This window comes from Pleurodeles waltl, chromosome 5 (genome assembly GCF_031143425.1).
Source record: "Pleurodeles waltl isolate 20211129_DDA chromosome 5, aPleWal1.hap1.20221129, whole genome shotgun sequence".
Lineage (NCBI taxonomy): Eukaryota > Metazoa > Chordata > Amphibia > Caudata > Salamandridae > Pleurodeles > Pleurodeles waltl.
Window position 1 is genome coordinate 1,752,414,052 of NC_090444.1, and position 22,230 is coordinate 1,752,436,281.

Below are 22,230 nucleotides of genomic sequence, written 5' to 3' on the forward strand. Positions count from 1 at the left end.
GGTCTGTGTGAATGGGTGCTATATGTTTTTTCTGTGTGTGTTTATCTTAGGTGTCTGTATGCATGCACTGTGCTAAAGCCAAACCTCTTGGCTTTGACATGGCTGGTTTTGTATGTGTCTCTGTTAGCTCTCTGTTGAGTGTAGTCTTGGGGAATCTGGGCGTGTCACGTATCGCACACAGCTGTCAAACCACCACACTGTTATTTTTATCCTCCTAAAGTCCGGCACAAAAAAAGCCCAGGCCAGGGTCAGAGAGTCCTGGAATGCGCCCGTCTGGTCTCGGCTGCTTCCAAGAAAGGTAACACGGCTGGTGTACCTTCCTCCGTTCCTTCGAGACAACACTCGCCACGGCATCTTCGAAGAGACGGGTAAATACCGGAGACCTCGAAGAGCAGTGAGTAAACTACCTTTCGTTCCTCATTCCTTTCACGTATCTTATCTCACCTTAGGGTGAGGGTTTAAACTAACAACCCATAGGAAACCGAGGCATGTGTGCACAGTGATTTGCAGAGACTCACACACTCAATCGAAAGCCAGGACTTGAAGCCACACCATGAGTTATAAAATGGACAATTTAGAAACGGTTTCTTGAAACTCTTTTCATAAACTGGATTTCTACCCTAAATTTAATCTGATTTCGGTAAACTCCCGACTATTTAGGGATTTCCAAACATTCCTCTGGTGATATAAAACGAAAATGTCATTACATACTTGAGTGATTTATCGAGGAAAGTCTGCAAATCACGAATTAACGCAACACTTTTTTTCTCCACGGGAGTTTGCCTGTACCCCCAATGAAATCCTAGATGCCGGTCTCCCCCACCCAGGAAACACACTTTCCCAGACATATTAGTGCATTTCCTTGTGGTTCCGGGGATTGACTATCCCTGGATTTTAATTTTAAGAACCCGGAATTAATGAATCACCCAGGGGGGAAGGGGTGACCCAGGATTCAATTATCCAGTCCTGGACTTTTATTTAACAACCCAATGCATTCTGGTACTTGTAGTCTTGATTCACAATAATTTAACACATTACGATGCTCCCTTATTACCCTTTATTTTCTTTGCACAAAATCCCAATTTTCTCTCTCGCCTCCCGCTTAGTCGCTACATACAGCGTACATTGCTCCCTGCAGGGTTTATGCTTTGAATAGAGCTAGCCGACCCATACCTACAGTGTTTTTAAAAGAAAACTCAAGACCTGACTTCAGCAGCAAACCATTGTTGATTCAACAACACACGACTCGCTGGCGGTGCCTCACGAAATAGGATCATAGGGTGAGCAGAGCATTCAACGTCGTGCACGTGGATGACAACAAGTAGCGCAAGGCCTGGGGGCTGAGGTGGAGTTGTACACGATGAAATCATGTGATGAATCCCTGTTTGTTTCTCGTGTTTTGAATAGCTACTGTTTGTATTTTAGCTGGTATGATTGAGGGGGTGTCTGACGTCAATCGGGGGTGATAAACTACAACCCTTGTCTCTGGCTCAGGAGCTCCAAAGGCAGGAGCAGAAATGCAAGGTGCAGGGGCTTGTTTACTTCCTGTGCCCCCACCCCTTAGCCCAGGAGCTGTAAATAACAGGCTGTTAATGGGGAAAGGGTGGAACAAGAGGTCAACCTTGTGATGTCCTTGCGTCACAGGGTGTATGGTGCTTTTTTGTCAGACTGAGTCACCGTGCTGCTTCCCCACAACCCCCAGCGAGACTGTGTGCGGTCTCTGCAAGTCTCCCTGTCTGTCTGACCTTCTTTGTCTCGTTGTGTCTGTGTATTCTGGTGTTTGTGTGGCCCTTGTTTCCAGGTTTTCTCCCAGTCCTTGATTCACAGTTCCAGTGCCTCCCCTTGTCTTCTGATGTCTACGCATGTTTGTGCCCCCACCCCCGTGTCAGTGCCTTCTCAGTTTCCACATTTCCCCAGCGTACATCTCTTTGTGTACCCGATTCAGTACTTAGGGCCTTATTACGAGTGTGGCGGTCTGTAGACTACCACACTCGCGCTGGTGGTCTGCACTGCCGCCAATGCGTCAGTCTGACTGCCACACTACAACCCCTGGCGGTCCGCCAGTGTGCCGCCAGCTCCACCAGGATCTTGAATCCCGGCGGTCTGCCAGTTGCAGAAGTCCTAATCCACCAGGGCTGCCCTGGGTATGACGACCTCATCACGGCGGTACCACTGGCATGAAAAGACTGGCGGAGGACAGGTGCAGGGGGACCCCGGGGCCAGCACCATCGCAATGTTCACCGTCTGCTTTGCAAACAGTAAACATTGTGATGCTGCTGGTGCACCCAGCAGGCGACAGCATTGCTGTCAGCTCGATTACGAGCCAGAGACAATGCTGTAGCCTGTTTCCCACTAGGCCAGCGGGTGGAAAGGTAGGTTTCTGCCCACCAACCTAGCATGAAACCCATAACAGCTCCGGCAGTGAGGTCGCCGCATAGACGGCCACCCTGTCAGGAGTTTGGCAGACTGAGTTTTCCATCCACCAAACTCTTAATGGAGTCATACATTTGTAAAAAAAAAAAAAAAAGAGTTAGTGGCCAACATTACGCCATCCGCCACTGGTGGGGCTCGCTCCATCACTAACAATGGCCCCATCAAAGTATCTATTTACCACCAGTAACATGGCTACATACATACACAAAGTGTATCACCATTCTACCCTCTGTCCCAGTTTTTGTTTGCCCATTTATATTTCAAAACATTCATTATTCCCTGCTCTTCTTATAACACCCTCCAACAAAGGTCAAATGGAGGTTGTAAATGTCTGTAGGAGAAGTAGTTGACTGTACACGGTATTGTTCCTGTAAAATACCTTCAAAGTGGCATTAATATTGCAGTCATTTTCACTACAAACAAAGCCTCAGAATCCACTGCCTAAGTGAGGCAAATGGCAATTCTGGCCTGCGCCACACCCGGCTGTTCTAGAAGTGGATGTACACACTGGTCTGCCTTATCAAATCATTAGCTGCTGCAGTCTGATGGCCCAATCCACTTTTACCAGCACCAGGGACTCATCAGCAAGTGCAAATGTCCCAGCTATAACTAGATTTTCTTTTAGCATAGAACACCCCGAGTTAATCTTTGGTGTTATGTTTTCAGGTCTGTATAGTACGTGGCCATCATCTAGGAGGGGTCTTGGTGAGAATTTGCTGTTGAATTACACACTGTGTGTAGGAAATTGGATTATTTGTTTAAGGGAGTGAGTACCCACATCAAATAACAATCACAGTCTTTGTCAGGGTGAAACACAAAAGTCACTAAATAAACCTGTTCTTAACCCTCTGGAAGCTGGGCACAAAAGCAGGCAGGCTTAACTTAGAGAGAATGTGTAAAAGTATTTATGCAGCACTCAAACAGTCATAAAGTGAAAACACAACACAAGAAAAATCCCATACCGACTTAGAAAAATAGAGAATATTTTAATAAATAAAATGACACCAAACCAATACAAATCTAATTGGTAGAACTGGAGATATGCATTTTTAGTCTTTAAGGTTAAAATAGCACCAAAGGCGTAAAGCACCAACTGCAATTATCTGGTCACACTAGACCAGGACAAATTCAAAAGTTAAGGCCAACCATGATGGACAACTGTTGGATGCAGGGACAACGTTCATCCTGGTGAAAAGTCTTACTTTCAGTCTTAGGGCCTGATTTAGATATTGGTGAACAGGATAATTTGTGGACGGGATACTCCGTCACAATGGTGGCAGATATCCCATCCACCGAAATCTAAATCCCATTATGTCCTATGTCATTTAGATTTTGGTAACCCATCTGCCCCTTACATTCTGAGATGGAAGCCAAAAATCCTCAGCAGGGGAAGGCGTCAGGCTATAGCTGACACGGGCTCCATATGGTTGGCTAGCTGCTGTATGAGGTCTCGTGCAGCAGCTGACTTTTGGTGGGAAAGTTCAGAGCAAGAGAATTTTGACCCAGAGAAGGTCCCCCACCAGCCAGGTACTTTTTGTGCCTTTGCCTGGTGAAGATTTCTACTGTTGGGCTGAGCCACTTATTTGGAGTCTTTCAGAGGGGCAAGGCTGTAGCCAAAGAGGGCTCCACAAGGCTGTATATCTTATCTGCTGGATCAGATTTGCTGCTGCAGAGAAGCAACCTGAATCTTTGGCCCAGGGGAGATGCACCTTCATCAGATTGGCTTGGTAAGTTGGTCCCTGTCCCCCATCGGTTCTCAGAGCAAAAAGTTGGCAAAAAGTCTTTAAGTCCCAGGTTTCAGGAAACTTCAGGAGGAAAACACTTTGACACCAGCCAGCAGGCCAGGACTTTGGAGACAGCACTTAAGGGTCAAGACTCACTCCAACAGAGGCCAGCATTAGGGACCAGGACAGATCCAGATGGAACTAGCTAGCTGGGCAGTTGCAGGGAAAGGCCTCTGGAAGCTTGTTGTGTTCCTGAAACTCAAAAGAAAGTCTGCCAACTAACTCTTGGAGTCACTTCAGGGGTCTTGGGTACAAGTCCCAGTCTTCCTTCAGGATTCAATCAACAGGGCAGTCCTTCTTCTGAGTAGGGTAATGGGGATGCCACATTTATGCTCAGTGCCATCCTGTGGGCGTGGGAAGCTCCTGGTGCTCCCACTCACTTTTGCACCACTTCCTGTGTGTTTTACTGTAAACTAACCCCTTAGTGGCCCCTGCTACCTAACTCCAACATGGCAGAAGCTGTCTTCTTCTGGTCAAAGCTCCCTGTGCCCACCTAGATAGATAGATGGATAGATAGATAATTATTGTGAAATAAAAATCATCTCAATACTTTCACTCAATCAAAATATCAAAAATAGAAATATTTAATAGTATAAAACTTATTACTATTCAGACTATGACAAAGAGAGAAAAGAATAGTCCCTCTGTAAACTGACTATGGAGGCCCACCAAATGTAAAGGGAGGCTATTTCACCTTCAAGGATTTTTGAGCATCGCAGAAGTGTGAGCCCCATTCTTGATTTAACTGCTTGGATGCCAGTTCTATATATTTTGAAAACTGTGCTGTCAGTTGTTTGGATTCTCCTTTTGGCAGCACTCTACGGCTTTAGTGCATGATCTAATGGTTAGAATTCTAAAGATTGGACACAACCAATATTTTCTCATTGTTAATAGCTTTTTGCATATACATACAATGTTTAGGGTTAGTGATTCAGCTGCACTCCTGGGACGACCATATGAGTCCTGGCGGGTATAAAAAAGTGCCAGTGGTACTCAGCGCAACCACCTACACAAATTAAGTACTGTCCTGATATATTTTGATGTCTATGTCTTTCTGTGTATGTCCATTTCTATGTCTCCCAATGGCTTCCTGCATGCTCTGGCTGCCTTTCCATCCATCAAGAGTCTTTCTGCCTGCACAACTGTCCATTTTCTTAGTAGTGTCCACGTCTCCCTGGTGTCCGCGCCCACCAATAATACAAATACATATGCTGTCCTTGTATACACGTGCCCTGTCTGCTCACATACATGTCTGTCTGTTTTCTGTGACCTTTGTGGTTTAAGAATTTGGAATAGTGGCAGCACAAACCTGTAGGTTTCAGCAGGGTACCGCTGGAATAGACATATTAGAGGGCCGCATGAGTGGATGAATACAAGGGCTCTTGGGGGCGAAGCCCTTGGAACATTGCTCATGCTGCTTTACTTTGTGAAGCACCAGATATCCATTCTTCTGTGTTGGTGTGATTTGGGAGAACGCCTTAATCCCATATAGGGATTAGTGCCTGAGATTCCAGCCGGGTTTACAATCAGGAGACGCCGTCATGATATATGATATTATGACCTTTTGACAGGTTAAGGAGCTGTAGGCGCTCTCTCTGACCTTTTTCCAGGGGGTCAAGTAAATATTCCCTTACTGTATGTCTGCTGGGGTGGTGTCATTCCCTGGCTGACAGTCACGAAGCAGTGTGTTCTTTTGCTGTCCACCTACAGTTTTCTATTCCTTCTTTCTCCATTCTCTCTCTCTGGTGAATTGGAGATTCAATGCAGGGCGGTACTTTGGGTCAAGCTATTAACTAAATGAGTATTGCTTGATTCTTTCACAGGTCTCCTGGGCTTTAATGTGACCACAGTCAGGATTCTGCTGTGTTAAGGAAGAATTCAACAAATTATGGATACAAGGTGGAGGGCATCTCACATTCTTGTCGGCTACTAAGCTTGACGAGCTGATGAAAGTGACACTTTGATATTGCAGACCACTTTTTAAGGCAATGCAGTGGGATTGTTTACTTCATGTGGAATATAATGAGAATAATGTGCAAATATTAATTTCCAATAACGTTAAGAGTGTATGTATTGTCTACTGAGGTATGGTTGTAGTTACAAATGTACATAAATGCTACATCCCAAAATCACAATGAACATGAAGGACTACATCTTTATGACAGCCTCACCTGAGAGGCGGTCTGAGGCCACTGACTTGGAATATCACTGTTTCTCTCTGCCCTTTCGAGATCAGATTCTGAAGGCATGTCAGCAGGAACACACTGCTTCTACCTGGATCCTGCAGGAAGCTAGCTACTGATGCAGTGTACCAATGTAGGGGTACACTATGCCGATAGTACAAGCGATCCTTATTGGCTTACAGAGGTTAAAATAATAACCGTAAATGCTCTCTTTTGTGGTAGTGAGGGCGAGCAGTTTAGGCTTATCAGAGGGTAGTGTTAAGCATTTGTTGAACACACAGAGTCAATAAATGAGAAACACACTCAAGAAGAAACTTGAGAGCAAATTAGAACAATAAGATAGATTTTTATCGTAATTTAGACACCAAGATCTTCAAGATAAAGTAAGTACATTTCGAGTTAGCGATATTTCAACACTTAAAAAATACAGCTGTCAGATTTGAGACATGAGCCTCGAACACAGTAATGTTATCCTAGGGCAGTGGTTTTCAAACTTATTAACGCCGTGCCCACCCAGTGAGGGAAAAAAAAATCATCGCCCCCCCCAACTCTGAATTCTTCACAATTATTCTATTAAATTGGCAACATTTAAATATGTCTAGATTTATTTAAGCATTGCAGTTAGGTTCTAGTACTGTTTTATCAATGCAAGTATCGACAATATGATTATTAGAATTGGGGTTGGGGGTAGGGGGTTGAGGAGCATTTGGATTCCCTTCCCTTTTTTGCACATACTCCCGGCTTGGATTTAGTGATGGTCCATTATATAGCAGTTTATTACTGCTCCTTTTTTCAGCTTAAAACAACGCCTTGTTATCAGCATGATGCTTCCTGTGGCCAGAGCCTGGTGCCACTTAGGGTCATTTGAGGCTTTCCTAGGGGGGCCCGCCCCCGCCCAGTCTGAAGATCTCTGCCTTAGGGGGACAGCATACACTACACAAGGAGCCAGATGTACGAAGCCATTTAGCATTTTTTAACGGACCGAATCACTTTTTCGGGCTGTTAAGAAATGCAAAATGAGCTATTCATATGAACAAAGCCCTTTAAATGGTCGAAAATTGCGATTTCTACCCATCGACTTTCACTCACTATACCATGACACGCAGCCTGCAGTGTCACTCTGCAGGTAATTTTGTAATTTGTATGGGGGTCCCTTATGGTGGCATAATACATGCTACAGCCTAAGGGGTGTGGAATTCCTATAGCCCAACGCCCAGGACATATTGTTTGGTGTCAAGGACAACAAGTGTTCATATTTATTTTGTCCTTGGGACAAGTAGCCCAAATCCCCTCCAAAACAATCCCTTTGGCTGCCAGTTTACAAGAAGGGAACTGTCTGCAGTTGAGATAGTATTTATGCTCATATGTTACTCCTGTTCGAACTTGTATTTATGGTTCATTAATGCAAAGCCTTTATTATTATGGTGAGCACTCTAAATAAATGTTGTAAGCTCGGACGGCATTACTTGACAGTGGTTCCAGTAAAAAAATGTGCATACACGTTTGCAAAATTTAAGAATATGAGGCTTCGTATAATGCTCCCAAAATGCTCTCTGATTAGATGCAAATATTTGCAGAAGCTTGAAAGCAAGTTTGATAATTATTTTATTTCAGAATAATGCAACTGGGAAAAAAATGTTTAGCTAAACTGCTGTGAAAGGTTAGGTACCATTTCTTAGAAGCATCATTTAGCAAAATGTGTTGATGCAAGCTAGTGTTTCCCAAAAATATTTATAATGGAAAATTACTAACCAGTTTCAACAAGATTATGGGAAACATGAAAATAAACAAGCATTGTCAAAGCCAATAGGTCTGACATTGCTGGTCAGTTTTTTGGATTTGCCAACATGTGTCTTGTTTTGACACAGCTTTTGTAAAACTTTATTGTTTTGGGAGCTGCCAGGCCCTCGCCATTGTAAGAAACATTGGCAAAAAAGCAAAAAAATGTTTTGGTCTTAAAAGCACACTTTCCACAGTAGTTCCTGGCACTACTTTGTGTGCTGATATGCTTGAAGAAGTAGCATGCTATAACTCAGTGAAGCCAGCTAATAGATTAATAGAGAAAGATACAGAATTTTAATAAAAACAAAAAGGTCTTAGTTAACACCAGACCTAATTAGGGGCATAATTCTTAAAGAAAGTCACAAAAGTGAACCCATGGTATATGTCTGCATTACTGCAGATTTACATATTTCATGAATTCACAAGGATTGACAGAAGTAGAACAGGAAATCATACTGATAAAAAATTGTGAACGCAACTATGCATGTGTAGATGTGCTCATTTGAAAACCTGTTGAGCATTTACAAGTTCACTTTCCCTCCAACCACTTTTTTCCAACCCTGGAAGAAGTATGGGGAAAGATTAGAGAAATGCTGGTGAAAACCCTTAAAACATGCAAGTTAGTGGGTTTGCACAGACTCAAAAGGGCATTCCAGCCCCAGAACTATTGCTTACTGAGTCCTGGCTATGTAGACCTGTGGACTGCTGGAAAAATAAGGAAATCACCAGTATTCATGCTTACTATAGTATTAGCCCTGGTATAATCAAAGAGGCTATTAACAGAGCTCTATTATAATGAGATTGCTGCCCTAATTTGTTACCGTAACACATGACTCCAAAGGGACATGTAGATTTATTTACAGGACAAGAAGCTTTATGAAGCAACCTGTCCCATGGACAAGTATATATTTTAATACATTCCAAACCCCTGTACAGCACTTGGGGACCCTCCTTGGTCCCCATGCCCTAGGTACCAGGGGTAGCATCTACTAGGGACTTGCTGGGGTGCTAAAGTGCTTGCCATTAGGTTACAATTGGGTATTTCATTTTTGGGGCGAAGAACACTGGCACTGGAGCCTATTTAGCATGCTTCAGTGTACTGTCAGAGTCGAAAACCAGCATCTAGCAGTTCAAATGGAGTCAAAAAGTGGGGGGACAACCTGCAAAAAGCCTGACTTCCTACATATCCTACCTGGATGTTTATGCCTAGAGATCAAAGAACACTGGCACCTGCAAAGTACATGCCCTCACCAAGTGAGGTGTATCATAGGAACAGTGAAATAATCTTCAAAGAAACAAACTAAAGTAAACACAACTTTTTTGAATGATCACCCACAATAGATATAATAAGAGTCCTACTCTAGAGTTGGCCCAGACTCACCCAAAATTGACCCAACACTGCACAGGACTTGAACATCGCTGGTTCTTTGAAATTCTAAAGGATTTTTACACGTAAACATTGGTGCAAATCAGAAAACTAATGATAGGCTCAAAAAGTCCATAATTCATACACGTCTCAGGCTCAAGCAGGGTATTCGGTTAGTAACATGCTTTTTAACCTCTGTACAGCATATTTGACACAAGGTTTAGAAAGGGTGTTAATTGTCAGTGTTTTTTTAGCCCGATCCTGGTCCAAGGGCATAAGTATAATGTACAACAGAACCAGACTACATTACACATTTTTAAGTCACAAGGAGATTAAGTGATGGTGAGTCAAGGTCAGGATTCAAACCTAAATCCCCATGTTCTAAAGCCAGTAGCTCCAGCTACCTGCTCACAACATTATTAAATTTCATGTTTGTGGAAAACTTACTGTCCTTGATCCTACCCCATTTACAAGACCATTTCACACAATTAACACCACAGCCAGACATACCCTTGACCAGCATGTAAATAAGCTAAAATGTGTGCTGTTGACCATATGTCGAACTAGTGATACATTTCCCAATTTTGGGTATTGTTTGGTCTTGTTGATATTTTTTTTTTTTAGTCCAGGGTGCAGAGCACATAAAGCTATAGCTTCCCACTGCCGTGTACAATTGAAATATTTTAGGCTATTCTCACTTTCCAGTTACTGATGTTTAATGTCAAAATGTTACCAATAATAAAATATGATGGCACCGTCTAAAGTAATTTTCACCGTAAGAATTTGGAGATGACAAATTTTAGGTGAGAAGCCTTGGGGCTACCAGAAAGTACAGATATTCCATCCTGATTGTGGCCAAATGGGTGAATAAAATGCCAAAAAAGGTTATTTTAAAATCTGATTTACAGCAAGCTCACAAACCTCGCAAGCCAATGAAGTTAGGATGAAGAGTTTAGTACTATTGGTAAACTCAAGCACAGCTCTTAGGAAGAAGAAGAAGAAGAAGAAGAAGAAGAAGAAGAAGAAGGCAGACAGAAAACAGTGGACTCCTTGATGTGTGTGCAGTGTTTTGAGTGCACCGCCCCCTTGAGACCAGCTGCTCTACTGCAATCAGCCAAAAGACTTACTCCACAGCTGTACAACCGAACACAGTCCAGTACTGTCTCCTTCTGGGGCGTGCTTAGGTGTTGCAATATGAACACTGGTAATTTATTATCAGACATAAGTAAGATCTTTCATTCGTTCTGGGGGGCTAGAAAGCCTAATCGACTATGCAAACATAATTTCTTGGAATGATGATATATTATCTTGATCTATATGGTCAAACTTGCCTAAGGCAATTCATTGAACTGCAAATGTGCTGATTTGTGGCACTGAACTTTATAGCTGAAGACACAGTGAAAACTTCTGAAAGTGAACATATTTACCTTTGTTTTTATTATTCATGAACTACTACAGACAAATACGATATGTAAACATATACAATGGTCAGGGTGGATAAACAAACACAGGTAATTATGTTCACAAATTAGTTATTACTTCTTTACCATATACGTCTTTAACTATAAAACATCCTAAGACTTAGGCTTTCTATCTTTTTAAATAATACTCCCTATTATTAGCATCATGAATATTATTGTTATTAAGATAACATTGGTTCACGTGATAGGATCCCTTGATAGCATGGTCTTTAAAACCCCCTGAAGTACAGGGTTAGGCTTTTATTGGTTAAAGTGCAATTAAAGACCTTGACCAAGGAAATATATCTGACTCGACTCACTACAGCAAATAAATATTGAAGAGAGATGTAACTGAAACCAGCATTGTCAAGTCCAGTATATCTGGCTTATGAATAAAAGTGCCATTTAAGTCACTGATGAGTTTAGCCACTCAATAAGTCATCATACATGCACTCTGTCACTCATCTTCGCACTCGTGCAACTATTCAAAATCCACTGACATTCTTGCATTCATTCTCTGACACGACCACAATAAAATATACAAACTCAACAACTTATGCAAGTATAAGTAAACAAAAAAAAGAAAATATGATGCAGTTGTAACATGGCAGGCCTATGCTTGCCACAACAATATTAATGTAGCAGAGGATATACGTTCTGCAAAGGTATTGTAAAATAGTCTAATGCAGTTTTAAAGTTTAGGCATGGCTGCCACATTTAACCAATCAGTCAATCAATCAACTTGTAGAGAGTGTCTTGTCACCCGTCAGGGTATCCAGGCGCTGGCAGGGTTCAGGGTCTCAGTCGAAGAGCCAGGTTTTCAGCATCCTACGGAACTCCTTGTAGAATAGGGGAGTTCCTGAGGTGCCGGGGGAGGCAGTTCCAGGTTTTGGCTGCGAGATAGGAGAAGATCTTTCCCCTGCTCTGCTGCGTTGAATGGGGGTATTGGCCAGAGCGAGGGAGGCAGGGCAGAGGTATATAGAGGGTTTATGAAATCTGAGGTGCTGGCTGATGTAGGCGCATCCAGAGTCATGCAAGGCCTTCAATGTGTGGGTGAGGTGCTTGAACTGGCATTTCTTCTGAATCAGGAGCCAGTGGAGCTTGTTGAGGTGGGGGTGATGTGGGTTTAACAAGGGAGTTCCAGGATGAGTCTTGCTGTGGCATGCTGGGTAGTCTGTAGTCTTTGAACTAAGTTGGCCTTGATTCCCATGTAGAGAGGGTTTCCTTAGTCCAATAAACTGGTGAAGAGTGCTTGGGTGATTATGCTTCTCACATTTTGGGGAAGCCACTTGAAAATCATACGTAACATGCGCAGGATGAAAAGGCAGAAGGATGACTGCATTGACTGGGGAACTCATTTTGAGTTTGCTGCTCAGGATGATACCGGGAGTCCTGGCGTGCTCAGCTGGGGTTGGAGTGGGCCCCAGTTCTATGGGCCATGAGGAGGCGTCCTAGGGGGAGTTGTAGCTGACAAAGATCAAGACTTTCTTCATGTCTGTGTTGAACTTGAGGCAGTCATTCCTCATCCAAATGGCTACATGTAATAAAGATGAATCTTGATGGTACAAAATGTAGGTTCTTTAATAGGAGTATCTTAGCCACATACAGATCTGGTCAAGCCAACAGTCAGCTCCAACAGCTTCCTCGGAATCCCTTCTCTCTCACACTCTACTCTGATGTCAGATATGACATCAGTGCCACATCAGTGCCAGAGAGAGATGAGATCCCTCACATTCTAATGCTGCATTCTATCATTACACTCTACCACACACCTTCCCCTTTTTTTAGAACAATTACAAAACCCATGAGAACAAAAGAAACTATATACAGGAAAAAAATATAATACCAAAACAACAAACTGTAAACTGGAATAAAATTGGGTTACATTTTCTTTGAAACAACCACACGGTTGAGATTCCAGACTCTACCATCTTTAATTCTCACTGCATTCCTGAAGAGTTTGACCACTTCAAAATGACCCATAAGCTTACTTCCAGACTTACTAAATCTAGGGTTTCTAATCAAAATCTTATCACCCACTTTCACCTCAACATTGCATGTGGTTTTCCTCCTATCATAGTTTTCCTTTCTTTTCACTAAGCACTTTTCCTCTTTCACCCTTTCCTCCCTATTTCCGTCACACCATGTAACACACTCATTCTTACCCCAACACACCCAACCTGGTGCCAAACGTGTGTTAGCTTTCCGTCCCCTGAAAATTTCAAACGGTAACTTCCCTGTAGTGACGTGAGGAGAAAATCTATATGCATGGAGAAAATTCTTAACACCATCTTTCCAATTCCTGCCAGCTGCAACTTCCAACTGTATGCATTCCTTTATGCACTTATTGAATCTTTCTACTGTCCCATTACCCTCAGGATGATACAAGGAACATATTTTATGCACAATACCCCTGGATTTACAGTACTCTTCCATCTCATTTGAAACAAATTGGGGCCCATTGTCCGTGAGAATGGTGTTCGGCAAACCTTCACGGCTGAAAATTTGATTAAAGAAATTAATCACTTTAGTAGTCTCCATGCTACTACCAATTGCTGTTTCTGCCCACCTTGAACATTGGTCCACTAAGACTAGAATATAGTTGCAACCACCTTTACCAAATATAGGTCCTACTACATCCACTGCCTCAACATCCCACGGCTTAGAGGAACATTCACGAGTACACATTGGCGGAACTCTGGTTTTATAAACCTTATCACTGTTACAGCAATCATAACATTCCCTTACTCTCCTTTCGATCATAAGATCCATTCCTGGCCACCAATAATTAAGGCGAATTCTTGCTTTAGTTTTACTCATCCCTTGATGACCCTCATGTGCTAGTTTGATAATTTTTTCGCTCAACAATACCGGGACAACCAATTTTGTTACCCGCAGCAAAATTCCATTCTCCATAGATAATTCCTCTCTCACCTTCCAAAATCTGCCTAACTCTTTATCCCCCTTGACAGATGAACTCCATCCCTCACTATGTTCCTTACAAACGCGTTGTAGCACAGCATCTTCCATAACCGCTCTCAACCACTCATTTTGTTCAACAATACCTCTTGTCACATTACACACACTAATGACATCATCTTGACGTTCTTCTGAACTGCTCTCAACTTCAGTACTCAATCTTGATAGGCAATCAGCAATCCTATTGCTTGGACCTGGTACATAAAACACCTTAAAAGCAAAGTCTTGTAGGCCAACAATCCACTTACTGATTCTTCCAGAGATCATATCCAGACCTCTTTTCATGAACACTTCTACCAGGGGTTTGTGATCAGTAAAAATCTGAAACTCTTTTCCCCACAGGAATTTTTTTAATGTATTAATTGCCCAGAACACACTCAAAGCTTCCTTCTCTATTGTCGAATAATTCACTTCTGCTCCTCGCAGAGTTCTAGAGCAGTACACCACAGGTCTTAAATCTTGCTCCCCCAGGTCTTGTAAAAGTACCGCTCCTAACCCTTTCATACTCGCATTGGTCATGATCACACACATTTTCTTAGGATCAAATGAGCTTAAACTTCCAACTGATGTCAATTCTTTCTTTATACTCTCAAACTCCACTCTGCACTCATCATCCCACACAAACTCTTTCCCTTTCTTCAACAATTTCCTCATGTTTGTGGTTTTGGATGCTAGATTTGGCAAGACATTTGCCTGAAATTCAACCATTCCCAAAAATGTTAACAGTTCCTCCTTTTTCTCAGGTTCCCGTAGGCCCAAAATGTTCTTAATAAGTTCTTCCTTAGGATACACCCCATTGGGAGTTATTCTATGACCTAAATAAAAATCTAACAAATGAACACTTCTTAATTTTAAGAGTCACACCATGTTCTCTTAAAATTCCCAAAACTTTCCTGATTATTCTTTCATGTTCCTCTTCAGTCTGAGCATGTATCAAGTTATCATCCTGAAAACATTTAACGCCTGGTTCTGAGCCAAACATATTATACATCAAACGCTGGAAAACTGCAGCAGCTTAAACCAGACCAAAAGGCCTTGAGTCTTCATGTAGCATGACCTGATGGTAGGCCGACGTGAGATCCAGCTTACTGAAATACTTGGACCCATGTAGCAAAGTCACCATTTCTGTTATATTAGGCAAAGGAAATTGGTCACTCACTACACATTTATTAAGATTCCTCAAATCGACACACAGTCTAATATCACCTGATTGTTTCCGTGCGACTACAATTGGTGATACCCATTCTGATGACTCCACAGGCTCAATGATTCCATCTTTGCACAATCTTTGTATTTCTCTTTCTACATCATCTTTCATGACAATTGGTACAGGACGCACTTTGGAAACTACAGGAACTGATCCTTCCTTTATTCTAATGCGGTGGACATATTTCTTAAGACATCCCAATTTTTCACTGAATACATCCTCATAGTCCTTAACAAACTTTGGCCAGACATTTCCTTTAATTTCCTGCACAGGAAATTCACCACCATCCTGCACTTTTTTGATGAATTCATCCCTCAACATTATCGGAGAAGTTGAGTTAGGATCTAAAATGACATTCAAGTCTCGTTGGTGCGGCCAACTTAACACACTTTAGTCCCCTTTAACTGGAACATAAATCTTACCAAAAATAGTATTTCCTCTGAATGAAATTTCTGATTCAAAATAGCCCCTCAGTTGAATGGTTTGGCCACCATATTCTCCTGGGATAATATCCGGATCTTTTAAATGGATCTTGTGAGTCAAATTTTCATCAAAAAACGTATTTGAAATTAGAGTCAACCACGCTCCAGAATCAAACAATATTTCCACATCTTCATTTAAGATCGAAATTGTGTCCCTCGGATGATTTTTCCTTTGAGCATTTGCTGAAATCGACAAAATGCAGTCTTCCACCACTTTCACCGATGTTGCACTTTTGCTTGACTTACAGCATTTAGCAAAATGTCCCTTTTTATTACACAACTTACATATGCTGTTGATCACTGGACATTTCTTATATGAAGCAAAGTGACCTGCATTCCCACAACGGAAACATTTCAAATCCTTAGATTTTAACCATTGAGCATGAGTCACTTTATCTTCTTCTTTGTCACCAGATGCTTCTTTACTATGATCTTCTTTTTTTCATATATCTTATTTACTGAATTATTCTTTCCTTTCTCTAATTTTTCTACACATGCCAAAGTGTGCTCAACACCCTTTGCTACTACAATGACCTCTTGCAAAGAAGGATCGTCCTTGCTCCACAATTCCTGATGAACTTTATCACTCGAGCATCTCAGCATAAATTGATCCCTTATACGTTCCTCTATGGTTACTCCAAACTTACAAGTTGATGCAAGTTTCCGCAAAGCTGTAATATAATTCAGATTTTCCTAGCTTTAGTGAAGGAAAGTCTAGATTTTATTAAAGATACGGAGGCGAGTATTATGCTTTCCTTTCTTGCTTTATTCGAACAGCAGCCAAGATAAAATCAAACAAAACTACATATCCCATGAAACATAGAGAAAAGGAATCATTGATGATGTCACAAACATATAACCAATAGAAAACACCCATTTCCAATAATTATCTTAACTGCAAACAACAAGTCCTCTTTTCTTGCAGGAGCAGGTCAAAGCGGACGGAATAAAGGAATAATAACCAAAATAATGGAAAAGACCATTAATAATGTGAAAAAGTCTTTAGCAAAGTCCAGAGAAGATAGAAGAGACGATTCTCGATGGATATCACAACCTCTGGATAGCGTTAACTGATGAACGTGGGAAATGCCAGAAGAAAGATCTTCCCGAGGAAGGGTCTTACACCCAGGACCGGCATCTTCAGGACGAAGCGAGCGGTGCAGGAGAAGCCGGCACTGAAAAAGAAAGGGTGGATTAATAATAGCGGTGGGATAATACTCGCCTCCGTATCTTTAATAAAATCTAGACTTTCCTTCACTAAAGCTAGGAAAATCTGAATTTTATTACAAGAACGGAGGCTCCTATTATGCTTGTTTAAAGCATATTAACAACTGAATCAGCCACAGAAGAAATAGGCTTGCAATAAAAAGTCCTAAAAGTGGTAACATTAGACCAATCTGCTGATCTAAGAATGTCCTCCAAGAGAGCTCCAGCCCCAAGAGCCTTAGAAGCCATAGCACCTCTGGTAGAATGTGCTCCAAAAGAATTAGTATCGATACCCGCAAGGGTCATAACCCACTTAACCCAACGAGCTAGGGTAGGGGAGGAGACGGGTTTATGAGGTTTAGAAAAAGAAATCAATAACTGGGGAGAGGAGGACGTTCTTAAATCTGCAGTTCTAGCAATATAAACTTTTAAACATTTACCAACACATAGTTTAGGATGCAAAGGAAAATACGGGTAATGAATTATAGAAATGTTAGTCTTAGTTCTCCTATGAACCCTAAAAGACACATTAGAAGGAGAAAACTGGACGGAAGATACGTCCAGAGCTCTAACATCGGAAACACGCTTCAAAGAAACTAAGCATAACAACATAGTTAACTTTGCAGAAAGAAACTTCAAAGAAAGAAATTAATTATCGAGCCAAGAGTTAAATAGATTCAAAACCAAATTGACATCCCATAAATGTGTGTATCTAGGAGCAGGGGGATTAGAAAATCTTACTCCCTTTAAAAGACGGCACACCAAAGGATGTTCTCCAACCGGCTTTCCATCGATTCGAACATGTTCGGCAGAAATGGCTGATCTATAAGTATTGACCGTTCTATAAGCTTTCCCTTGGGAGGCAAGAGACGCTAAAAAATTAACGATTAGAATCACATCGGCTGAAACGGGATTTGAATTCCTGTCCAAACACCAGCCACACCAAACCATCCAAGCAGACCTGTAGGCCTTGGATGTTCCTGGGGCCCAAGAGTGGCAGATATATTGGGCAGCCTCCTCCGAAATTCCTGGGGTTCTCCAGGCTGACCCGAAATCTTCCATGCTACCAGAGTTAAAGAGTGGTTGAGAACCATCTCGTGAGGATGACCTTCTGGATTGAGAAGGAGCTCCGGAAAAGAAGGAATCAGAACCGGAAAGTCTATTGACAGTTCCAGAACCGAGGGGAACCAAGGCTGAGTTTGCCAAAAGGGGGTCACCAATACCAGGGAAGCACACTGACGACGAACCTGGGCCAGAACTCTGGCAATCATCATAAACGGAGGGAAGGCATAATTGAGATGGGAAGACCAATCCTGGAGAAAAGCGTCCGTACCCAGAGCTTGAGGGTCCGGTCTCCAGCTGTAGAACATTGGGAGATGAGAATTTAATCGTGAAGCGAACAGGTCTATCGATATTACGCCGAATTTCGAAGCATGTTTGTTGAATATTGAAGGATTAAGCCGCCAATCGCTGGAATCTTTTAGGGAGCGTGAGCACCAATCTGCTATTGTATTCATTTTCCCTGGAAGGTATTGTGCCGTAACCGACAACTTTCGGAGAAGGCAGAACTCCCAAAAGCTTTTGGCTAGGTCGGCAAGGTGCTTGGATCTTGTTCCCCCCAGATGATTGATATACTTTACGGCTGAAATGTTGTCCATCTTCAGGAGAATAGAGCAACTTGTCTTTCGCGAATGTCCTCAGAGCAAAGGAGCCTGCAAGCATCTCTAAACAATTGATGTGCAAGGCAGACTCCCTCTCTGACCATACGCCCCCAGTCGAGACGTTGCCACATCTTGCGCCCCAACCTGTCCGACTTGCATCGGATTCTAATACTAGATCTGGGGCCGAAGAGAAAATCGCTCTTCCGTTCCAGGCTTCCAAATGATCGAGCCACCATTGTATCTCGGCGTGAGAATCTTGATCCAACTGAACCACGTCCGAATACTGAAAGCCCCTGCGGAGGTGGCAAATTTTTAGCCTTTGAAGAGCTCTGTAATGTAACGGGCCTGGGAATATGGCTTGAATGGAAGAGGCTAAAAGGCCTACAATTCTTGCTAGAGAACGCAGAGAAAGGTAGGAAAGACTGAGGATCTGCCGTAACTCGTGTTTTATACGAGATACCTTCTGATGGGGAAGGGACAGGGATGTGGACTTGGAATCTATGAGGAACCCCAGAAATTCCACTTGAGTCGAGGGACACAGTGAAGATTTTTCCATGTTTACCAGAAAGCCAAGGGACTGCAACAGATGAAGGGGAATGTGCAAATGTTGCAACAGGGTATCCTTGTTCTGAGCCATTATGAGAAAATCGTCCAGATAGACGATCAGCCTTATTCCCTGAGCTCTTAAAGAAGCTACCACTGGCTTCATCACCTTTGTGAAGCACCAGGGAGCCGAAGCGAGTCCAAAAGGAAGGGCTTTGAACTGGAAAATAGAGCCTTCCCACTGAAACTGTAGGAATTTCCTGTAAAAGGGATGGATAGGAATCGCAAAATAAGCGTCCTGAAGATCCAGTCGAACAAACCAATCGCCCTCCAACAGAATGTCCCTGAGATGCAGGATCGTTTCCATTTTGAAATGGTTGTAAACAACATAATTGTTGAACAGTTTTAAGTTTATTACCGTGCGAAATTTTTTGTTCTTCTTTTGGACCAAAAATATGGTGCTGAGAAACCCCGAAGGATGAAAGCATGTTTGTTCTATCAAATTTTTTGTAATTAATGATAATATCTCCAGTTTCATCAAACGAAATTGTTCTTGGGAAAACCTTCGAGGAGGAGGAGGAGAAGTCTGACTGGGAACCTGATAGAGATCTATGCAATAACCCTGAATGGTTTGAAGAACCCAAGGATCCGCGGTAATTCGGTACCAATTTGAAAGAAAATGGGCTAAACGACCAACCACGGGAAGAGGGCCAAAACTTAAATCTCTTACCTGAGACCTGTCCTCCTCTTTGACAGTAGCCTCTGCTCCTGAAACCCCTCCCTCTTTGGGGATGGAACTGGGGTCTGAACTCAGGGGAATAGAAGGAAGAGCCTCGGAAACTGCCACCACGGGAGGTGAAGCGGCCGATAAAGCGGCTCCTTCCTTTACCGGCCCTGCCAAAAACCCTGGAGCTGAAGATCTTCTTCATCGAGACTTGAGCCTTGTCCAATGTTTGAAAGGTAGAAACGTATCTACCGAGCTCCTTAATAAATGAGTCTCCAAAGAGAAGGCCATTAGCCTGCTGCCCCTCTTCTCTGGTTGCAAAACTGCCCAATTTTGGATCTATTTTGAGTAATAGACTCTTACGTCTCTCCTGAGAGATAGCTGTATTTGCGTTTCCCAATAAACAAATTGCCCGCTGGGCCCAATTGGACAGAGCTTCGGGATCAATTTGTGAACCCTCCAACCTGGCATCCTCAGCTAAATCAAGAATCCTAGTCAGGGGACCAACCAAATCCAACAGTCTGTCCTGACACATGGACCACGCACGGTCGACCCCTTTCTTTGGATCCTTATCAAACTTAGAGAAAAATAACACCATGTTAGGATCTATTACAGGTGTAGCAGTAATGCTGAATGGAAGGGAGGGACGAGGACATTCAGAGCGCAATTTATTTCTTGTGGCTTTGTCCAAAGAGTGTCTTAAATGACACGAAACATATTCCGCCACGTGATCAGACGGGAACCATTCCGTGGAATTTGGGTGGTGAATTAATGTCGGATCAAACATTGGTTCCCCCAAAGCGTCAAAAAACGTAAAATCATTAATCTGTGAAGGACTTGAATCAGAAAGAGAAATTTTGTGCCTCTTCTCCAAAGGCCCTTGCCAGAGGTCATCAGAACCCTGTATACCATCATCCTCCCCATCATCATATTCCATGTCATCATCAGTATCCCTCAACTGAATTATATTCAGAGGAGAGGGACCCTTTTCCACCGTTTTAGACTCCTTACGGGGGGAAGGACCAGTAATCTGGGGAGATTCGTCAGCACTCAACGTTGCTTGACATTTTGAAAAATTGCGCTTTTTACCTCTAACAGGTTCCGAAGAATTGGAACTCTGAGAGGACAATTTCTTAAAAGATAACTCTAATTTCTTAGACATCTGTAACATAGAAGTAGATACAGCCTGTTGAACTGTATTTTGAATAAAATAATTCAAATCAGCACGTAAAATGTCCATTTCAACCTCACTGGTATTATCATCTACTTTTTTAGACATCATTAAATAGGAAAAAAATAAACTGAGGATACCAGGCAGAAAAACTCACAAATTTAAAAAATGGAAGGAATTAAAACCAATGGAAATGTATGACCAAAACAAAACCAGCGAAGAAAGGGTTAAAATTTCGTGGGCGTGCGGTAAATTGGGGGTGTGTCGAAGACACTCCCCAACCAGCAAAAAAGGAGCTAGGGGCGTGGCAGGCGTATCTTCCTCGAGTCGGTAGAGGAAGGAGAAAGCCTCTTCCGACGCGCTGTCAGCAACCGGCCGAAGACGCGACAACCAGAAAATGAAAGCTGATCCTCTCCGAGGTAAGCGCGAAATGAAACGCTTACCTCAGGAGAGCGCAGCGGGAGAGCCGAACGTTCTGAAGAACGTTCGGCTCAGCCCGCGAAGCGCGAGCGCTTGAAGGCCTTAATAAAATAAATTAATAAACGCACGCGTTATACGAAAGGGAAAATGAATCCTTACACGGGGAAATAAGGCAACACACAAGAAATACCAAATATGAGAAAAAACAATTATGAAATACCAGTAATATAAACAATGACAGAAATACGAAAGCTGAGGTAATAGAACTTATCTTGACTGCGAGCAGCAAGAAAAGAGGACTTGTTGTTCGCAGTTAAGATAATTATTGGGAATGGCTGTTTTCTATTGGTTATATGTTTGTGACATCATCAATGATTCCTTTTCTCTATGTTTCATGGGATATGTAGTTTTGTTTGATTTTATCTTGGCTGCTGTTCGAATAAAGCAAGAAAGGAAAGCATAATAGGAGCCTCCGTTCTTGTAATAAAATCCTCAACACTTTCTCCTGGTTGTTGCTCTCTCATGCCAAAGTGATATCTTTCCAAAATGGTACTGACTTTTGGTAAATAGTGCAAATCTAATTTTTTTAAACAGATTTCAAATTCGTTCAGGTCTGTTCCCTCATCACCAGTGTCAGGTAAGTTCTCAAAAATTTCTTGTCCTTCGCATCCTAGACAATGCATCAGGAGAGCTTTTTTTCTTTCATTAGAAAGATTAGTTCCACACACCCTGGAATAGTGTAGGAAAGTTTTTTTCTCCATTTAGACCATTTTATAGGAGGTTCCCCTGGTGTAGTGAGGAAAAATGGTGGGGGTGAGATGTTTTGCAT

The 22,230-nt window shown here is 42.4% G+C and overlaps 1 protein-coding gene across 1 annotated transcript in view; it reads left to right on the forward strand.

Moving 5' to 3' along the window:
- Positions 1–233: 233 nt before the first annotated feature.
- The window catches only part of LOC138296735 (dual specificity protein phosphatase 14-like), a 31,932-nt gene continuing 9,935 nt past the window's right edge, over positions 234–22,230 (forward strand). Inside the window, exon 1 of the mRNA XM_069236145.1 lies at positions 234–394. The gene's annotated coding sequence lies outside the window, so the exon portion shown is untranslated. The remainder of the gene's footprint in view (positions 395–22,230) is intronic.